The following is a 19,217-nucleotide window of genomic DNA, read 5'->3' as shown; positions in this document are numbered from 1 at the left end:
GGGAGGGAGTATGCTGTCGCCTACCAAGAAAATAGACCAAGCAGGACACATGCCCATGCCAAGGATGACAGCAATCGGCAACCACTACTCCCTCTGTCCCCTTGTAAGTGCCTTTCTCACACATCGAGAGTCAAACCTACACAACACTTATCAAATATAAGTCGCTCTGACTTTTTTTTGGTACATCTATTTGCTAACATTTATAGTATATACTCCTTTTGTTGTCCATCCAGATATAATAATATGTTTAGATATATAGCAAAATGGATGAACCAAAAAAATTAAAACGATTTATAATTTGAAACGGAGGGAGTAATAAGTATCATTAGATTGTTCATTGAAAATATTTTTGTAATACACTTATTTGGAGATACAAATGTTACTGATATTTTCTATAAATCTAAAATGTAGGTGATCCTTGAGAAGGGAGGGAGGGAGTACACCTTATTGCTTACTCGCAAAAAAAAAGAGGAGAGAATTCCTTATTTGATACTGGAAAAATGAGTCGTTCCTTTCTTAGCCCTGAAATTTTCTTCGTTCCCTATTTGACACTCACTTCAACTTTCATCCCTAATTTGACACTAACATCAAATCCGTTAGCTAACGGTGTTAACTGGCTGTTAAAAAGACATTTTTGCCCCTAGAAAAAAAAGCAGCGAAGCAAATTTGAGAGGAAAAAAATCTACGCCCGCCTCTGATGCATGCGCCCAGCTGCAAAAAAAAGGCACAGGTTTTTTTTCCTCTCAAATTTGCTTCACCGCTTTTTTCTAGGGGCAAAAATGTCTTTTTAACCGCCAGTTAACACTGTTAGCTAACGGATTTGACGGTAGTGTCAAATTAGGGATGAAAGTTGAAGTGAGTGTTAAATAGGGAACGAAGAAAATTTCAGGGCCAAGAAAGGAATGACTCATTTTCCCAGTGTCAAATAAGGAATTCTCTCAAAAAAGAGTACACCATATTGCTATTTGCTACGGCCTGCTGCTAGCGTCGGCCATCGCCCTTGTGGGCTGGCCCCATCTCCATGGCGAGGTTCCGAAAGACAACCGTTCGGGGCACCATGTACTATAGCATGTGCTCCCGGCACCACGCAGTGATGTCGGCCGCGGTCACTGTGCCCACCGCATCGTCCTTGAGGCTGACGAACGCGCACAGTGTCTCACCTCGTAACTCGTCTGGTCGTGCCACCACGGCTGCCTCGTTCACTGCCGGATGACTATAAAGCTTTGACTCGACCTCCACGCTGTTGATGTTCTCGCCAGCATTGATGATCACGTCCTTGGAACGGTCTCGGATCTCTAGGTAACCGTCCGGATGCATCACGCCGATGTCCCCCATGTAGAACCACCCATCCTCACGTATTGCTGCCTTTGTCGCCTCGTCGTCATTGAGATAGCCGAGCATCACACAGCCGCCGCGGAACATGATCTCTCCCATCGTGGAACCATCGCGGGGCACACTGCTGCTGGTTTCCCTGTCGATGATGTCGACTTTGCCCGTGCTCGACGTGCGCACGCCCTAACTCGCCTTCAGTTGTGCACGCTCCGACGCTGGGAAGCTGTCCCACTCACCCTTCCAAGTGCAGGACACCGGCAGGCCCACGGTCTTGATTAGCGCATACCCATGGCTGATATCGAAGCCAATGGCCTTTGTGCGTAGTATCACTGCTGCCGGCGGTGGCACGCCGGCCGTGCGGATGCACACCTTTCCTAGGAGCGGTCGTCGCATGCCCTCAGGCGCGTTGGCCAGCATGTTAAGCACCTAAAGGATCAAGATGCTCAAGAGAAGGTGAATTAGGCTAATTATAAAATTCTTTGCAATAATTAAGCCCTACACTTAGCCCACTTCACCCCTTGTGCCTAGAATATGATTCTAATGATCTACCGCACAAAAGTTTAGCACCCTAAGTTCCAATCCTACTCTAGCACGGCAATTCTTAGAATGTAAAGACAAGAATTGAATTGCTCAAAAGTAAATGCTCAAAGTAAAGAGAAAAGAAGGAACGCGGCGAAGTTTTACCGAGGTATCGGAGAGTCGTCACTCCCCACTAGTCCTCGTTGGGGCACCCGCGCAAGGGTGTAGCTCCCCCTTGATCCGCGCAAGGATCAAGTGCTCTCTACGGGTTGATTCTTCGATACTCCATTGCGGTGAATCACCCACAACCACTCACAACTTGAGTTGGGTCATCCACAAGCTCCGCCGGATGATCACCATACTCCCAATCACCACCAAGCCGTCTAGGTGATGGTGATCACCAAGAGTAACAAGCACGAACTCTCGCTTGACCACAACAAGCCTAATGAGAAGGGTGGATGCACACTTGCTACTCTCCTTGCACTAATGACGCCTTAATCTTGGATTCTCAAATCTCAATCACCTCACTAGGCTCTTGCTCTCCAAAGCACTCTCAAGGGTGTTTCTCAGCTGATCAAATGGGTAAGAGACCTCCCTTGGATGAATAGAGGAAGTATTTATACCCCCTCATTCAAAATGAACCGTTAGGAGGTTGTGTCAGCGTTCTGCGGGGTGACCGGATGCTCCGGTCAGTTATCCCCGCCATAGAGCCATTAAGTTGTGACCGGACTCTGACCTGCGTCCGGTCAGCACTGACCGGACGTGTCCGGTCACAAAAACTGCTCTCTGGACCCTTACTGATGTTGACCGGACGCTGGCACCTAGAGTCCGGTCACTTTGTTGTTCAACGTCTGGTCAGCAACCGAAACCTGACTAGCGTCCGATCAGCACTGATCGGACGCGTCCGATCAGGATTCTCCCTCTCTAGAACCTTACTGGAGTTGACCGGACTCTGGCACCCAGCGTCCGGTCACTTTTCACTCAGCGTCCGGTCGCAACCAAATGACTTCTCCTTGATCAAATGAACTGACCGGACTCTACTGTCAGTGTCCGATCACAACCGGTTCAGCGTCCGGTCAGCATTTGACCCTCCATTCACTGTCAACTCGAAATCATATGTGAATGAAGTTTGCTCCAATTGATCTCAAGGCTACTTTCGAGCTACCTAGTGCTAGATTTGACAAGTGTGCACCACACCTAACCCACTAGACTCACCTAGGTCAAGCTACTAGTTCATACCTCCTTTAATAGTACGGCCAAAAGGGAAAACAAAGTTCTAAACTACTCTAAGTGTCTCTTCAACACCAAACAACACGTAGAACTAGTCCATCATTAACCTTGTCGTCCCTCCTTTGAAAACCGAAACAATTTCCATTGTAGAGGCATGACAACCATGATTGCCCAATCAATTGCCATTACCATGACCTAACTTAATTGTCTTTGCAAAACACACGTTAGTCATAGTAATCACGTAGTGTCATTAATCACCGAAACCCAACTAGGGGCCTAGATGCTTTCAAGCACGACGGGCGCGCTACAGAGGTGGGTGACCCCATGGCTCGTCATGGAGGCGTACACGGTGGCAGCGTTGACGCGACGGAGGCAGATGTTGGTGGCATCCACCACAGCCATCCCCCACGGGAAACTCCAGTTGTTGGCGTGGAACATGGGGAGCGTGCATAGGTACGTCAGCCTCGGCAGAACCACCCATTCAATGAGCGAGTCAAGTGTGAACAAGAAGGTCCTGCGGTGGCAGTGCACGATGCCCTTGGGCTGCGACGTCGTGTCGGAGGTGTAATTTAGAACAATCATGTCCCACTCGTACGTTAACGTGTCCGCAGGGGCACCGGGGATCACACACGGGATCGGGTGCCCCGACGGGAGTAGCCGGAGCGCGTCTCTGATGAGCATTAGAGACGCTGGGTCAACAAAGACGAGCTTGGAGCCAGAATGGTGAAGCAGGACGACGACTGTGCGCGCGTCTAGGCAGGTGTTGATGTTGTTGAGCATGGCGCCACTCATGGGCACGCCAAAGTGCATCTCGTACATGGCCTGGACGTTCGGCAACAGCAAGGACACCTATATATGCAGTCCGATTCATGGCCTTGTTAATTCCATGTTCCATCGAAGCAAAAACTTGCATAAACAAGGAGAATCTCGACGGAGGGTGGCTTACGATGTCACTTTGGGAGATGCCGAGAGAGACAAGCGCAGAGGCGAGCCAGAGGCATCGTCGGTGTGTCTGGGACCAGGTGAAGACCGTGTCGTGGTACACAACGGAGGGGCAGTCGCGGAAGACGGTGGCCGCACGTTCCAGGAAGCCCAGCAGCATGAGCGGGCACGGGTTCGCCATATTCGCGCCGAGATTGCGCATGCCATGGGGTGCCCCGACGCGGCTTGGCTTGGCCTTGTGTTGTGTGAGCGGTGATATCTTCACCTCTCTAGAACCCGGAGGTTTGTTTCCAAGGTTGGCCACGGTGAACATGTTCCCCTTTTCCATGCTTACAGTTACAATAGCATCGTCGTCTAGTATCTTTCACAGTCAACTTCAGTCTACAAAGGCACAAAGATACGGAGTCTGTTTACTACACAACCATGTATTTTATATAGTTTTAACACATGAATTTTTTTTCACCATAGGATTAAGATCCAATAGCCTCCATCCTTCTTCTACCTCCAGCCTCCAGCCTCCATAGATCACAGATCATATATCACAATTTTTTTCTATGGAAAGACAAATCACAGATCCGCCACCGCGGGCGCCGGGGCGAGCTCGCCGGTCATCGGCGCCGACACCGGTGGTCACCGGTGAGAAAGAGAGAGGGAGAGAGATAAAAAAATCCATATGTTTTTTTACGCTAAAACACATGTGTTGTATAGTATTTCCGAAGATATAATATTAGAGGATGAGAATGGGCCGACCCGGCCCTGGCTTTTGACTTGGCCCCGTGGCCAAGGCATACAATGCGTTCCTATTGTGCCATGTTTCTGCTGAGAGTTCTGACCGTACAATAAAATGCATCATATTGCCCCTGCGCCCGTATATTATATACTTGTTACTGCTGCCGAACCTCTTTCATTATCTAGTTAACTAGTATCGTTGCGAGCCCGTGGTGAAGTAATGGTAGACATGCGAGAATAAACATATGTTATTGTTGGTACCAGTCTTAGGTTCATTGGTCCATTAGTATAAGGGGCGCGCCCGTTCTGGAAAGCGTGAAAGCGTGTGGACTCTGTTGTCAAGTAGCTAAATAACGTGGTTTTGCACCTGGTATTTTTTTTTGACTATTTGATAAATGGAATAATCTCGATATCCATATGACAAAGAATAGATGTGACTCGAAGACATAATATTTGTTGGTGGCACATTACAATGATATATAATAGATTGACATAAACACATGTTACATCAAAGAAAACAGAACATACATAAGCTGCTTAGAGCATGGCTACATTCTTTTTCGACTTAGAACAAATTCTACATCTTGTGCATGACTACAATAACCTTTAGTTTACGGTCTTCAAAGGGCCGGAAGAGGTAGAACTTTCATTTATTTCATCTATTTCATTTATATAGAGATAGGATTATTATCCAAAAAAAACCACCATAGTCCAAGCATCCTGTTACAGGAAGTTCTCACTGAACTGAAGCTTCTCTTGGCCATCATAAGTGCTTCAACAGGTGTGGAAGTGCATTGAGTTGGGTAACTGGACAGAACTGCTATGAGCAATATAAAATAATATCCTAGAATGGAAAAAATAGCAACAGCGGTTGAATAAAATTAAGAAACGAGCTTAAAAAAGTGAAACAACATATAAAAAAACGAGCAGATAAATGTCTTAAGCAGAACAATGAAGGAAAAATGGTATACCATTTGTTCATGTAGTACACAGGTAGCATGTATGGAAGTACTGACTGACCTCCTAAAAGAAGTGGTAATCGCAGAGGTTAACAAAGGTTTTCCCATCGCTGCCCTATTTCATTAATTTTCTCACAATCGTTGAGGCCATGAAAAGCCCCTGAAGTGATTTGAGCAAAATAATTGTCTCATCCATGTCCCATATGTAACTTTGATGACATCCATTTTGCTCGTATTAAAAGACCAGACAGCTGTAATCCAAAATTACAGGCAACTACCTAAAATTACATGAATTTTATTTAGCATATAATGAAAACAAGGCCCCTCAGGATCATAAAGAATACTATTTTTTGGCAACATATTATTGGTTGAGCATGATAGAGCTGCTAATACCTTCCTTTCCCCACTATTTGCATAGGACTGCTACATGCAGGTGCTGGTGTTTAACCACCTGCCATAACCATAGTTTCTAACAACTAAAAGCAGTCTCGCAATAAGCAAGGACCAATTTGCAGTAAATACTAAGGGACAGGTAACTACATGAATATATGTAATCTATAAGATCACGATGATATTAAGATGAATGACAAAAACGAAGTACAATTAATTTTAGGAGTGGCTGGTGGAAGAGACACCTTCCAACATAGCTCAGTTTCATATTGGATACAATTTACTTACATAGGGTGCTGTCATACTATAATTATCTTGGTGGATAACTTGCATGAAACTGAATAATGATGAGTAACTATGTAGGCAACCTCCTTTCGTAAAAATTCCTTCCAACAACCAACCAATGCAAGATGAGTCCAAATTGTTTCTACATGCAATATTTTCCAAAAGGCCACCCAAGTACTATAACAATGTATTTTTCTCACAAATTGCTCAGAAATCAATACACTTAGCACAAAGCATGAAAAGTAATGTGGGACAAGCAAAGGTAAAATGCATAAATAATAGTAGACAAAGGAAACCTACGAAAACAACACATGCCGCAACCTACCATGAATTATATAACAAATTGAAATTAACCAAGGTGGCAAGTGGACATTGCCAACACCGAGGGCTCTCCAACACCGCTGGTCATCCCAGCTATTTCCCCGAGGGGGTCCTATGAAGCTACGACGGGCCGAGAAAGAAATGTTATTTTGTAAGAAGGCCAAGTACTGATAGCAGTATCTGACACATTGTCCATGTCTCCATCCCTAAGAGATATACTCCTAGACTGTGGAGTGCAGAAATAATTTATTCAATGCAGCTCAAAGTAGAAGTATTATCCCAAACTTTCTTCTTTGAACGACAACAACTATTTGGCAGCTCGCTTCCCAATGCCAAGATCATGGTGATAGAATCAGCAACATTCAGCAGACACACCTATGCAACTGCTGCTGGGGAAGCAGCTGCCTAAATCAGTAGAGAAGAAATGCTGATCAGACTAAACGCTTGGAATGAAAAAGATGGTAGATGCACTAAAGAGAAACTGTAGGGTCAGAAGCACATTACTGAGGGATACGTTGGCTTAGAATATAAGGAGAACTTTCTTGGTTGCCATCTAAACTTGCGAAAACTACCATAATTCCAGTCAGGAAAAGATAGTTCCTCTCAAACTGCTGAGAACTTGAGATTGCTAGGTAGCACATACTAAATTACTCAAATCGACAACAACGGATAATAATAGAAATCTGTAAAACCTATGCAATACGGCATGCCAGGGATCTTCAAAGATAATTTAAAATTCAATAGAGAAACTGATACTGAGGGTGTCAATGTACAAATGCAATGCATTTGGAATTATAAGTTCATCAAGGAAGCGAACAGGGCAGCAATGGTGTAGTACCTTGTAAGCATTATTTTTAGCCTCGAAGATAGCGCACCGAAAGTAGACCAGGTAGGTAACCAAGGTTGACGTTGGAGCTCAGGCAAATCTATAGAGAGGAAGGTAGCTCCACTTATCAAGATCATATCCTGCATAGCAATAGGGAAATGAGAAGTACAGTAAGGGAAAACCGACATTGAATAGCGCAGATCCAAATTAATTTGTGATCAAGCACTCTAGAAAGCTCTTTTTCATCTTGCATGCCTTTCAAATGAGAACACAGTGTGAAAGCATTAGTAAATCTGAGTAAAGAATGCACCATGTTTAGGCCAAGCCAAAAGTATGTCAAAAAGATGATTCAGTAGAGACAGGCTGAGGCGGTTCCATGTGGAGCAGCTGATTTACCTGAAAACCAATTTGGCTAAGCTTTTAAATGGAAGCGTACTTGTACCACAAGAATGACCGGTGCTTTTTCACAAAAGCGCAGCTTGCAAAATAGTACGTAACACCCCAAAATTATCAAGGGAACATGAAAAGATGGAAGACCGGGAGTAACCCAGACATCCAATTATTAACTGTAAATGTGTGCTCACTAAATATTTGTCAGTTGAAACAACCAATTAGCAGGTAAAGGTGGCATGAGGATATAGACATAGAGTCTTCTTCCCAGAAAAATATTTTTTTTATAGTTTTTGATATCTGATAGAGCAGAAGGAATGGAATAAGCTGTGTAGACCCACTTTAAGTTACTATAATATAGCATGGGGCATGAATTAGGAACCCCAGAGCCATCAACATGATTTAGAAGCACAAGATGGAAGCGGCAAACAATATAGTAGTAATGATAACAAAAATATCTCCACAACATACCTTGCAATGTGCTGCTCAGCTGAGTCGCAAGAAGTTTGGGGGTTAAGATGTTTACCTGCAATGCAGAGAGGAAACCTGCATTATGCCAAGCAATGAGGTAACTGCAGTAAAGCCAAGCAGCTAACAGAAAAGGGAATCGCCCATCAAAATGGAAACTAAAAAGCGTGAACCACAGCCTCTTTTTTTTCTTACAGAAACATAGCAATATTATCACAATCCATGAAACATCTACTCAAATGTAATTTTGCAGTAACAATATTATTTGTTCACAGAAACAAAAGGTGTGTTGGCTTATTTATTCAAATGTAATTTTCCAAGATATCAGGGAAAACATCTATGGAAGAGATGAATTTGGAATTAAAATACAAGGAAACCCGAGTCTGCAAGACAGGGTCAGACTGGAATCTGAGAATTTAGCTGGGATATATGGAACTAAACTTATAATTTAGAATTAAAATAAAAGGAAACACAAGTACGCAATACAGGGTCAGACTGGAATCTGAGAATTTACGTGGGATATATGGAACTAAACTTACATCTGATCTGTAATGGACTGCTATAAGACTACCCAACCCAAAATTCCTTTCTGTACACACATCTGCACCTTCTAGAGATCACTGCACGCTGACCTGAATAGTCACCAAACTACATGCAAACTGTAAGCTATCTCAGTTAATGCACTTCCCACTAGTTTCTGTAAATATTTAAGAATCTAAACCAGTTTGATGTCTAATTAGACACCAATACGACTATGGCTTCTCACACACTGTTCTTCTAATCCCTCTTTGATACAAATTACCATAGCAGAAAAATGCTCGCAACAACATAAACACTAATAATAAAGAATAAGACAGATGGCTTGTTAATTTAGTTTATCTGCAAACACACTTCAAAGTAAAATATAGACGAGACAACTGCACTTAACTACAAGAATAGAGATATGTATATCAGGTAGGGTGATCACAAGATCAGGCACAAACCTTGAAACATTATGAAAAATTCAGGTTTCAATTTTTTAGATCCAATAGCTATTCAGAGCAAATTGAGCAAGGAAGACATTTCATCATGAGGGACGGTAGTATGAGCCCATCGTTCTCTGCAGTTAGCAATAATTTGGGACATCTTAGATTGGAACCCATGACTATGGAAAATCATAAAAGGGTTAATTCAAAATTTCCAACAAAGCCTATATATCTATTGCAAAAGATGAGGAGGGCCTCAAAATCAATAACAGATGATGCTGCTTGTATACCTTTACTTACGCATAATCTGTCGCTGCTGTAAGTAGGTATTCCTGCTCCTTCTTTGCAGCCTTTGTTTTGACCAACGCAGGACCAAGATTTGTGCCCCATGGGGTTCCCAGTTGCTGTTACGAAATTCATCAATTACTCTCAGCAGTTTCGCATCCACTTGTAATCATGCTTGTTCCAACCTGAATGGAAAAATGGCAGGTCCATTCTAATTAATAGATATCCTCATGGCCAACCAATCAGGCTAGAAACACATGCTATAGTTTTTCATTCTTCATACGAAATTGTTCGCTGCTATAGAGTACACTGGAAAATTTGGTGGCAGACAAATTGTTTACCGACTTCTTTTGGAAGTTGTCAAAATTAAACAGGAACATAATACTTGGAGCTATGTGAACCGTGGTGTGCATTTTATCAAACACGCAAGCAACTATTGTCCCATTCTTACGCTACAAACAACAAAATATGCAGAACCATGATCTCAAAGAACCAGGCCATAGCATAGTGCTTCATTGAATCATCAAAAACATAAATGGCTCACATCTATACTGCAGATGAACTCTAAATATTTGTGAAAAAAGAGCTCGAATTGGTTAGTACCTGGAGAGATAAGGCCATTGAAGAGTCGCTGAGCATGTATGACGCAATTTGTGCGCTAAGCTGCCTTATCAAAAAATTAGAGAAGTTCAAGGTTTGGGTGCTCGGTTTCGCGCAGCAGGAAGGGAAGCGAAGGGGCCGGCGTACCTGGATACTTGTCATCGGTGAAGGGCGCGCTGAAGAACAGGACGCCGAGGAGGTTGCGCAGTGCCTGAACGCCGTCTGGCCGTACAGACAAAACCTAGGTTTTTTTCGGGCACAGGAGAGCGCATGGAACCCATCTGAGGAGTCATTGAGGAGTCCTCGCGGAGGATGGGGGGGAGGAAGGGAGCCGCCGGGCTCCAACCGCGACAGCACGCCGCCTGCAGGCAACCGCCGGCGTCATGCGCCCGCCACCGTCTCGGGAGGGAAGGGGAGAGGGGAGGAGGAGATGGATGAGGAGGAGGAGGAGGAGGGAGGGAGGGAGGCCGCGGCGCGGCACTGGCCCCCGGCGCCATCGTCGTCGCCCCTGTGCGCGTCGGAGAACGAGGGAGAAGAGAGGGAGGAGTTTTTTTTCCCCTTTTTTTTATGGATGGACCAGTAGGGGCAAAGAAATATCTGGACATTGGAAGAGAAGGGAAGCTGAGCATATATTCGTTTGCCCAGATTCTGACAAGAAGCAAGAGTAGGTTGATTCTTGCGGAAGAGAGAGCGGGTAGAAGCTGTACAGTAAAAGCAGAAGCTGATTCGGTAGAATCTCGCGGGAGCAACCTAAGCCATCGGATTGCAAGATCCAACGATCGAAAAAATTACGACGACGTGGACGGCGCTTCTGTCGGAGGAGCAGGCCCGGCTTGTCTAGGTAAACTGGTAGATCATGTAGTACACTGTAATAAGGGTATAAGGGCTGACCAAATGTAGTTGCTCATGAATTGGCCAAACATGCCATACGTGTAAACAACATTTTGTTCAAAATATAGTCCTGCGTACAAATATGTTCAAAACATGCCAAATATTTCCTTTAGTTTTATCTACTTTTACTTTTAAAATATATTATTCTTCGCTGTACTTCTAAGCATAGATACGATCACAAATTATCACCAATTGTGCTTATTCAAAAAAAAAGAGATTAACAAATTAAAGAAAAATATTATTATATGATATGTGTATCGATGCATCGTACCCATTAAGTCAATAGATTCCAGCTCTATTAACCTATTTTAAACTATGAGACCACCGGCCCGCGACCATTTGTCTTTATTTTGTGAGTCAGGTCAACTACCCAGTGGGTCGACCCAACCCATTCCCATTCCTTAGACCGGGAAAGCATTCCATGGCTTCCATTTTCAACTAAAAACACTTTAAGAAGGAAATCTGTGGTTCTGAATGTGCATTCAGATGATGAAACTTTCGAGTTTCAACTTTCAAATCCAAAACTGACACCTACCACTATTAATATTGCAGTTTTTATTTCTGACATGTTTTCTTTACTCAAACAGTTTACAACGGTTGCAAGGCATCATTTTGGAACTCCAAGGCTTCATGGCCAAGCCCCATCATGGCTATTCACTTGCCTATACAAGCACGGGCAAAAGAAAGAACTGAACGGTGAAAGAGGCCATCACGGGACAAGTCTGGATTAGGGACATTGCCTACAATCTGGACCACGACCTACTGAGAGAATACTTGAGCCTTTGGAACGCACTACAGTCAGCCCGGATCAACTTGGAAGATACCTATAAAGATGTAATAGTCTGGACCTTTGAAGGATCAGGACAATACATGGCCAGCTCTACCTACAACATTCAAATTGCGGTCAGACCCCCTCGAACTTCCCAAAACTTGGATGGAGAGTCTTGGCACCTCCACGATGCAAAGTTTTCGTTTGGCTACTCCTACAAAATAGGCTCTGGACAATGACTTGCCTCCAACTACGCGGCTGAAAAAACAACTACTTCTGCGCGCTATGTGAAAGGAACCTAGAGAAAGTCACACATCTATTCATTGAATGTCCCTTCTTGCGAAAAGTTTGGGATCTTGTAGCAACCTGGAGCAACGGTCAAATCTTATTTCCATCCAATTGGACGACTGAGAATGATATGGAAGATTTGTTCTACCACATGACGGGTCAAGGTACGAAGATGGCACACACGTTGACAGTTCTGACCCTATGGTGTATACGGAAACAAAGAAACGCAATGATCTTCAGAGACTTTAGAGTAACAGCACAAGAGCTTTTTTCTCATAAATTAAGGATATATGCTCCACCTGGTCCTTCGCGGGGGGAAGGTCCTCTATCCTTTCATGGAGTATACAGAAAAGCTAAAATGTCTTATAATTTAGAATGATTGGAGTATATGTCGTAGCTACAAAGTTATGTGCGATATGACCATCCAACATGCAAATTAAAGGCCATAAAATTGCTCTGGGTTGGTTCTTTGAACCATTAGTTTCAAATTGCATAACTCTTTGTACTGAAAAACTGTACTATGCAAACATGTTATTTCAGGTGAACAAAACGATAAAAGTTTTTAAAGCAAGTTTATCATGCATCTACATATTAGGTTTTCAATGTTACAAGAAAAAGTCATGTCACCGACTTATCACATTATTAATCACGCAGAAAAGCTAAATCTAATAAGATCAAGAATGGAAATTATATCAATGCGATGTATGTTAGGTCTAGCTAATAGATACCTTGCCTAATATTTTTCTTATCTTTCCTATTTCTCAAGAGAGAGATAATAAGTATATATATATTTTTTTCTATTACCTCATATAAGATAATATATGATAATGGTCATCTAGATCGACGATCTGCAGTCATTTCAGTGTACATAGCTAGCAAAACAGGTTAATAATTGGCTTTTAAATATTTGCATATTTTCTTATAAAATTTGATCCACAAAAGTTAGACTTCAGATGGAACTAAAACAACTTATGATTTGGACCCCATAAAGTGTATCTAGGTGTAAGTTTTAATAAAGGTGGTGCAATGAGGGTGTTGGAACCTCCCATAGCGACTGATTTTGTTAGCACAATTTATAGATACAATCAGGCCAATATATTTATAGGGTAGATGGTTGAAAAAAAATGAAATATTGAAATTCAGTGGTCGGATAGATTCTTCCAGGTTTTAACATAAGAAAGTCCTAGCATTCAGGGTGTTTTTTTAACGAATCAATCAGCTTGATTTCTTGTATAATTTTCAGATGAAAAAAAAATACAAGACCAAACATATTTTTAAGAAAAAATGATTTCAATGTCTTGCAGCTGATATAGAGTTTTTGTGTTAGATACTTGGAACCTTAATTTCTTTTATAAAGAAATAAATAACGTTTGAAACTTACCACCTGAAACTTTGAACCTTCAAGTACTACTAGTGTAAATAAGGAAGAAAGCAAAGTTAAATAATTTCAGGTTTTAAATGAGTTATTTCTGGATGAAGTCAATGCAAGACTTACCTAAATTGTGACGGGGACGAGAGAGAAAACCACGAGGCGGCACTGCTTAGCATGTCGGGCAACGTTATCCGTAGCTCACTACTGATCTCGCCACTTGAGCGCGATATGGACGGCCGGTGCCTTCTCTCTCAGTACCAACGGCGGTCTCGTGGATCTGCGTGCGGTCTCGAAGTGGCGATAGTATGTAATAAAGCAGCTGACAGGGATAACGAATTACCGCTGTTGATTTCAAAGCAACGACAGCTTATCACTTCTAGTAGTTTTGATACAAGCTGTAGTAATAATGTTACTGGCAACAATGATAATAAACCACATATGTAGTAGCCTTCTCTCATAGTAAGTACTTCATCTGTCTATAAAAGAATGTAACTAGTTTGATCAAGTTTATAGTACTCCCTCCATACTAAAAAATGAAGTCTTTTTTATAGCGACACGGTCCTCAAAGTATAACTTTGACTACTTATTTTTATAAATATATTTATCAAAAAGTGATATATGTAAATTTTTGTGAAAGTATTTTTCAAGATAAATCTATACATATGATTTTCACATTTCCAAACTCAACAACTTAAAAGTTATTTATGATTTATATTCCCAATGTTTGACTCAAGCCTTGTCTAAAACGACTTCATTTTTTTATTATGGAGGGAGTAAATAGTATTAGCATTTGTGTCTCCAAATAAATTTATTAATTATAAAAATATATTCTATAACTAATCTAAATGATACTTGTTTTGTATGATGAATGTTAATACTTTTTTATATGAATTTAGTTAAAATTTAAACCGTTTAAGTTCTTGAAAAGGAGAATTGTATTTTTTCTAGACGGAGAGAGTACTATAGGCTAAAAGCTTGTCTTAATTTCAAAATGAAAAAAATGCTTTTTAATTACAAACAAATCTTTGAACGAGGAGCCACCGGCTGGTCACTACTACGAGTAGCAAAGTAATTGCACATTGGCCGTCCTTTGTTTACTTGCGTTCAGTTCAACCGCCATCAGTTCGAGAAAAAATAATTAAATATTTAATGGAATTGTGAGGCGAAACTGATGGTTAGGAGGTACGCGTTGCTTGCCTTCGTTTTTAGCGATTTCGAGTGAAGCATAGTAACATCGTGATCGTGACTACAGAACAGCACTTGTGCGCACACAACAGACACGATGCGATGACAAGGACAACATCTTTTCAGGGCATATGTTTTCCATGACTGTATGGTATACCGTGCCAGCCTAATTCATCTTCCAAGTGCAGGGTGCAGGTGCTTCACATGGTAGCATAGTTCAGTTACCAAGTTCATCTTTTATCGAGTATATATGTGTCAACGTGTGCAGTTCAAGCTACTCCTGCCAATCCAAAACAAAAAAAATAGTTGTCAGGAGACTATAAAAACGATTTAGGGCATGTTTGGTCGGCCTCCTCTCGTGCCACTTCTTCGCCGGAGCCAGAGCCAGAGCACCGGAGCTGAAACCCTTGGCTCCGCCTCTGTATACCAAAAAGGGCTCTGGCTCCTTTGTCTGTAGCACAGAAACACTCCTCCTGTGGCAGTTTAGTGCCGCTTTGGTACCAGAGCCGGAGGGCAGCCAAACACGTCCTTAGATTAGTGAATGCTGAATCGTCTTATATTATTATGTACTCAGAGGTCAACGTAGGATATATTTGTGTTTCCTCATTCTCCATGAGGTTCAGAAAATTCGTAAGTAACACGGCTTAACAATGACAGAGAACATGAGCGTATGGGCACAAGTACCTTGGGGCAAGGTGATTATAGTTGCATTAGTCCATTAGTGCAGCGACGGAGCCAACGGTGAGGCTAGGGGGCTCTAGCCTCCCCTACCGATCATGGGCACGTGGAGCCCTCCTAAGCTCTTTCTTAAAATTTTATACATATATGTATTTGATAGGAAGGGCTAAGGTTAAGAGAAGATAAAAAAGCCTCTATTCTTTTGTTCAGCCCCTCCTAAATTTTTTTCTAGCTTCGTCACTGCATTAGTGCTATATACACACACATGCTTAGCACACCAGGGCATTGAATATATTTATTCAACACACCAACCAACCATGTGTCACTCAGTAACTGTAAATAAAATCTTACATTAGAATCACTGCAGTACTAAATAGGAGCCAACTCGTGAGAATCAAAATAATCACTGCAGTACTAAATGAAGGATCGAGCAGGCGATCTGATGGGGTGAATAGGAGCCAACTAAAATTTCTCCAATAAAAAACTGGCCACCGTCCCAAATCTGTCATGGAGCTCTCTCAAACCCCAAACCCTTCATGACAAGTACACATAGGCTAACCGGTGACTAGATACACTCAAGATAGTCCACGTAACACAGCGGAAAAGACAGAAAACAAAAACAGCGAAAGACGCAGCAAGGGAGGCGAAAACGTACACAGCGCAGTGACAATACCTCGTAGGAAAACCAACCTAGCCGGTTTTCGAATTGGCTTGGCCGGTTCTGCAGCTGCCAAACTGGTTTGGCTGATTTTATTACGGCCCGAAAACCTCTGCGAAAAAGCCTAGAAATGTCGGATTTGATCCAAACAAACTCCAATTGACCCCAAAATTTGTGGAGATGATTCTAATGGTGTTTTGAAGGTAACCATGGAAGATCAAAACCAAACTCCCTTAGAATCAAAGCTGGTCTCAAAATACATCTACCGGAGCAGGGTTTTCTCAAATTTTCCTCCAAAACTCAATCTATGTGCTCGTGAGGAATCTGCCAAATCTGGTTGGTAGAAAGGTTCTTCAGGGGTCATAGCACATATTGATCCAGCCCAAACACCTGGAAGAACTCAGAACAAAGAAATCAAAGAAAAGCTACAAAAACCGGGCACCGGAAAGGGAAACCAAGAGATGCAAACCAATATCTCATATTTTCAGAGGACAACTTAGCTTTATTTCTCGCAAGATCTAGTTCTTACAAGGAGTCTTCTCTCAGATGGGAAAACATAGACAATGACGTGTGCGCTGGCTTCCGCAGAAAGGTGAGGAAGAGAAAAGCGAGGCACGTGAGAAGATCAGAAAGGGGCTGATGCATGGCTGAGGAAGAGAGAGAGAGTGGGGATTGTGGGGTGGGCCAGGGTTTCGTTCTATTTATATACTATATTACCTGATTTTCGGGCTGATGACTTTTCTAAACACTAGTGGGCTCGGCCACATTAACATAGACGGGCCTTTTAGGAGGTCTACCTCCGAAAATGGGCTCCATTTTTTGAGGCGGACCACTTAAGAGGGCCACCTCTGTAAATCTATTTTAGGAGGCGAGCACTGTTTGACCGCCTCCATAAATCCATTTAAGGAGGCGGGCTGTTGTTGACTGACTGCATAAATAAAACGCTCGTCTCCAAAAATTCTCAGATATTTTAGGAGACGGTTGAATTTGTGATTGCCTCCGTTAATGATTGTGCAGTGTCTTCGAAATCATTGATGTAGCAGTGAATGTTGACCTGCATGAAGGACTCGGAGTTAGGCAAGCAAAGAGCATAACATGTGAAAGGTCCTAATGGCTAGAGGGGGTGAATAGCCTATTAAAATTTTCTACAACAACACTTAGCAAACCGGTTAGATAAATATGAGGCGAAGCGAGTGTTACGCTAGCCGACTAAAAATACAAGCCACCTAACATAATTCTAGTTTCTATAGTCTCTATCCACACAATGAAGTTAGTGTGCTCTCAAAGGCTAACTAAAGAGCCATACTAACCAAACTAACAAGCTCTCACGACTAGCTACACTAAAGAGCTTGACAACTAGTCTACGGTAATATAAACAGAGAGAGAGAGCAAGATGGTTATACCGCTGAGTTGAGGAATGAACCAATCAATCACAAGAATGAAGACCAATCACCTCAGAATCAAATGATGACACAATGATTTTTTACCGAGGTTCACTTGCTTGCCGTCAAGCTAGTCCTCGTTGTGGCGATTCACTCACTTGGAGGTTCACGCGCTAATTGGCATCACACGCCAAACCCTCAATAGGGTGCCGCACAACCAACACAAGATGAGGATCACACAAGCCACGAGCAATCAACTAGAGTACCTTTTGGCTCTCCGTCGGGGAAAGATCAAGAACCCCTCACAATCACCATGATCGGAGCCGGAGACAATCACCAACATCCGCTCGATGATCCTCGCTGCTCCAAGCCATCTAGGTGGCGGCAACCACTAAGAGTAACAAATGAATCCCGCAGCGAAACACGAACACCAAGTGAAACGACCTGATTTCCGCGAAGGGAAATCCATAGAGTCGAAGTGTAATAAGATCGTTGAAGATCATATTACCCAAATTCTAGTCGAATACTACATCCATACAACGATAATATCAGAGTGCAAATAGTGTGGAATTACATAATTTATTACATCGCCGCATTGGTGGAATCAAAAGTAGCATTCATTCAGAACAGCTTGAAGATAAGATCGCCAAACTCGAGCATAGGCACGAACCCCTTATCCGTCAAACTCCTCGGAGCTATACTCCTCCGTAGAACCTGTGTGCCAAAATTTATCAGTACGATTTGTACTGGCCACTCCCACCCTATGAGCATTGCTTTGAGGAAATTGGATGCAAGTTGGATATAATCAAAAGGAACCTATAAGACTGGAATTTTCCTATGTTTTAGCCTATCAAGTATATAATAATAGTTGGTCAAGTTTTAACACCATTTCCACACACATTCCACCCCATCCCCTTTCCAGAGCCAGGTTTCGATCCTGGGATCGATATACCACCATCTCCACATCATCACCACATCACCACCATACCATCGCTCAGTCGATAGGCCAACTCCCTCTCGGCACTGTCTCATGGCCTGTAGCCCCTGGCTACAACCAACACTCTCTCACGGGGAAGGAAGAGAAGGACTCATCTCACTATCTAGTTTAAGCGAAACCTAGGAAAGGTCCATAGCCAACAAGTCAGCATATGTATCGATCGATCAACCATACACTCTGCAGAGGTTTTACATAACCACCAGATCCGCCTTCCTCGCTGACCGTCGTCAACTAGGCTGATTCTGGCTGCTTGCTAGCCTAGGATAATGCCACTCTACCATTCAGCCCTGGTACACCCCAAGTCTAGTCTGGGGTGGTTGAAACTGTGAGTCAAGAGCCGGGTCCACAAGGTCTCCATGAAGTCTCAGAAGGGTGTGGGGGAAATCCTCCGTGCCTCATACCTCCTTACACTGTCCGCTATCAACCTAGCAGTAATAGCAATATCCTACCAAGTAGTCCGGCCATCCCGCACCATATAGGGCGAGTGGTACATAAGGCTTCCCGGTGAATCTGAGTACTAATAAGTCCTTAGGGTTGACCAAGCCAGAATGTCTCTATCAGGGTTTCCATTTACCGTGCCACCACAGCGCCTCCATCCCGGGCTCCTCCCATCACAGGTTCACACCTAGGACCACCTCATATACCATTTACCCACCACAGGTATCCATTCCAGGGGTGCCTAGGTAGCACCACATGGCAAGACTTGCCCCAGGCTCGTCGTATACTCCAACTTGGTCGACACAACCCTCACCCTCC

The 19,217-nt window shown here is 43.0% G+C and overlaps 1 pseudogene; it reads right to left on the bottom strand.

Annotated features, from left to right (window-relative positions):
• Positions 1-981: 981 nt before the first annotated feature.
• LOC136523915 (2-methylpropanoate--CoA ligase CCL4-like) lies at positions 982-13,737 on the bottom strand (annotated as a pseudogene).
• Positions 13,738-19,217: the final 5,480 nt, after the last annotated feature.

The sequence above is a fragment of the Miscanthus floridulus genome, chromosome 18, assembly GCF_019320115.1.
Source record: "Miscanthus floridulus cultivar M001 chromosome 18, ASM1932011v1, whole genome shotgun sequence".
NCBI classification, from domain to species: Eukaryota; Viridiplantae; Streptophyta; class Magnoliopsida; order Poales; family Poaceae; genus Miscanthus; species Miscanthus floridulus.
The sequence above is the reverse complement of the archived record's forward strand: the minus strand, read 5'-3'. Positions and strand labels throughout refer to the sequence as shown.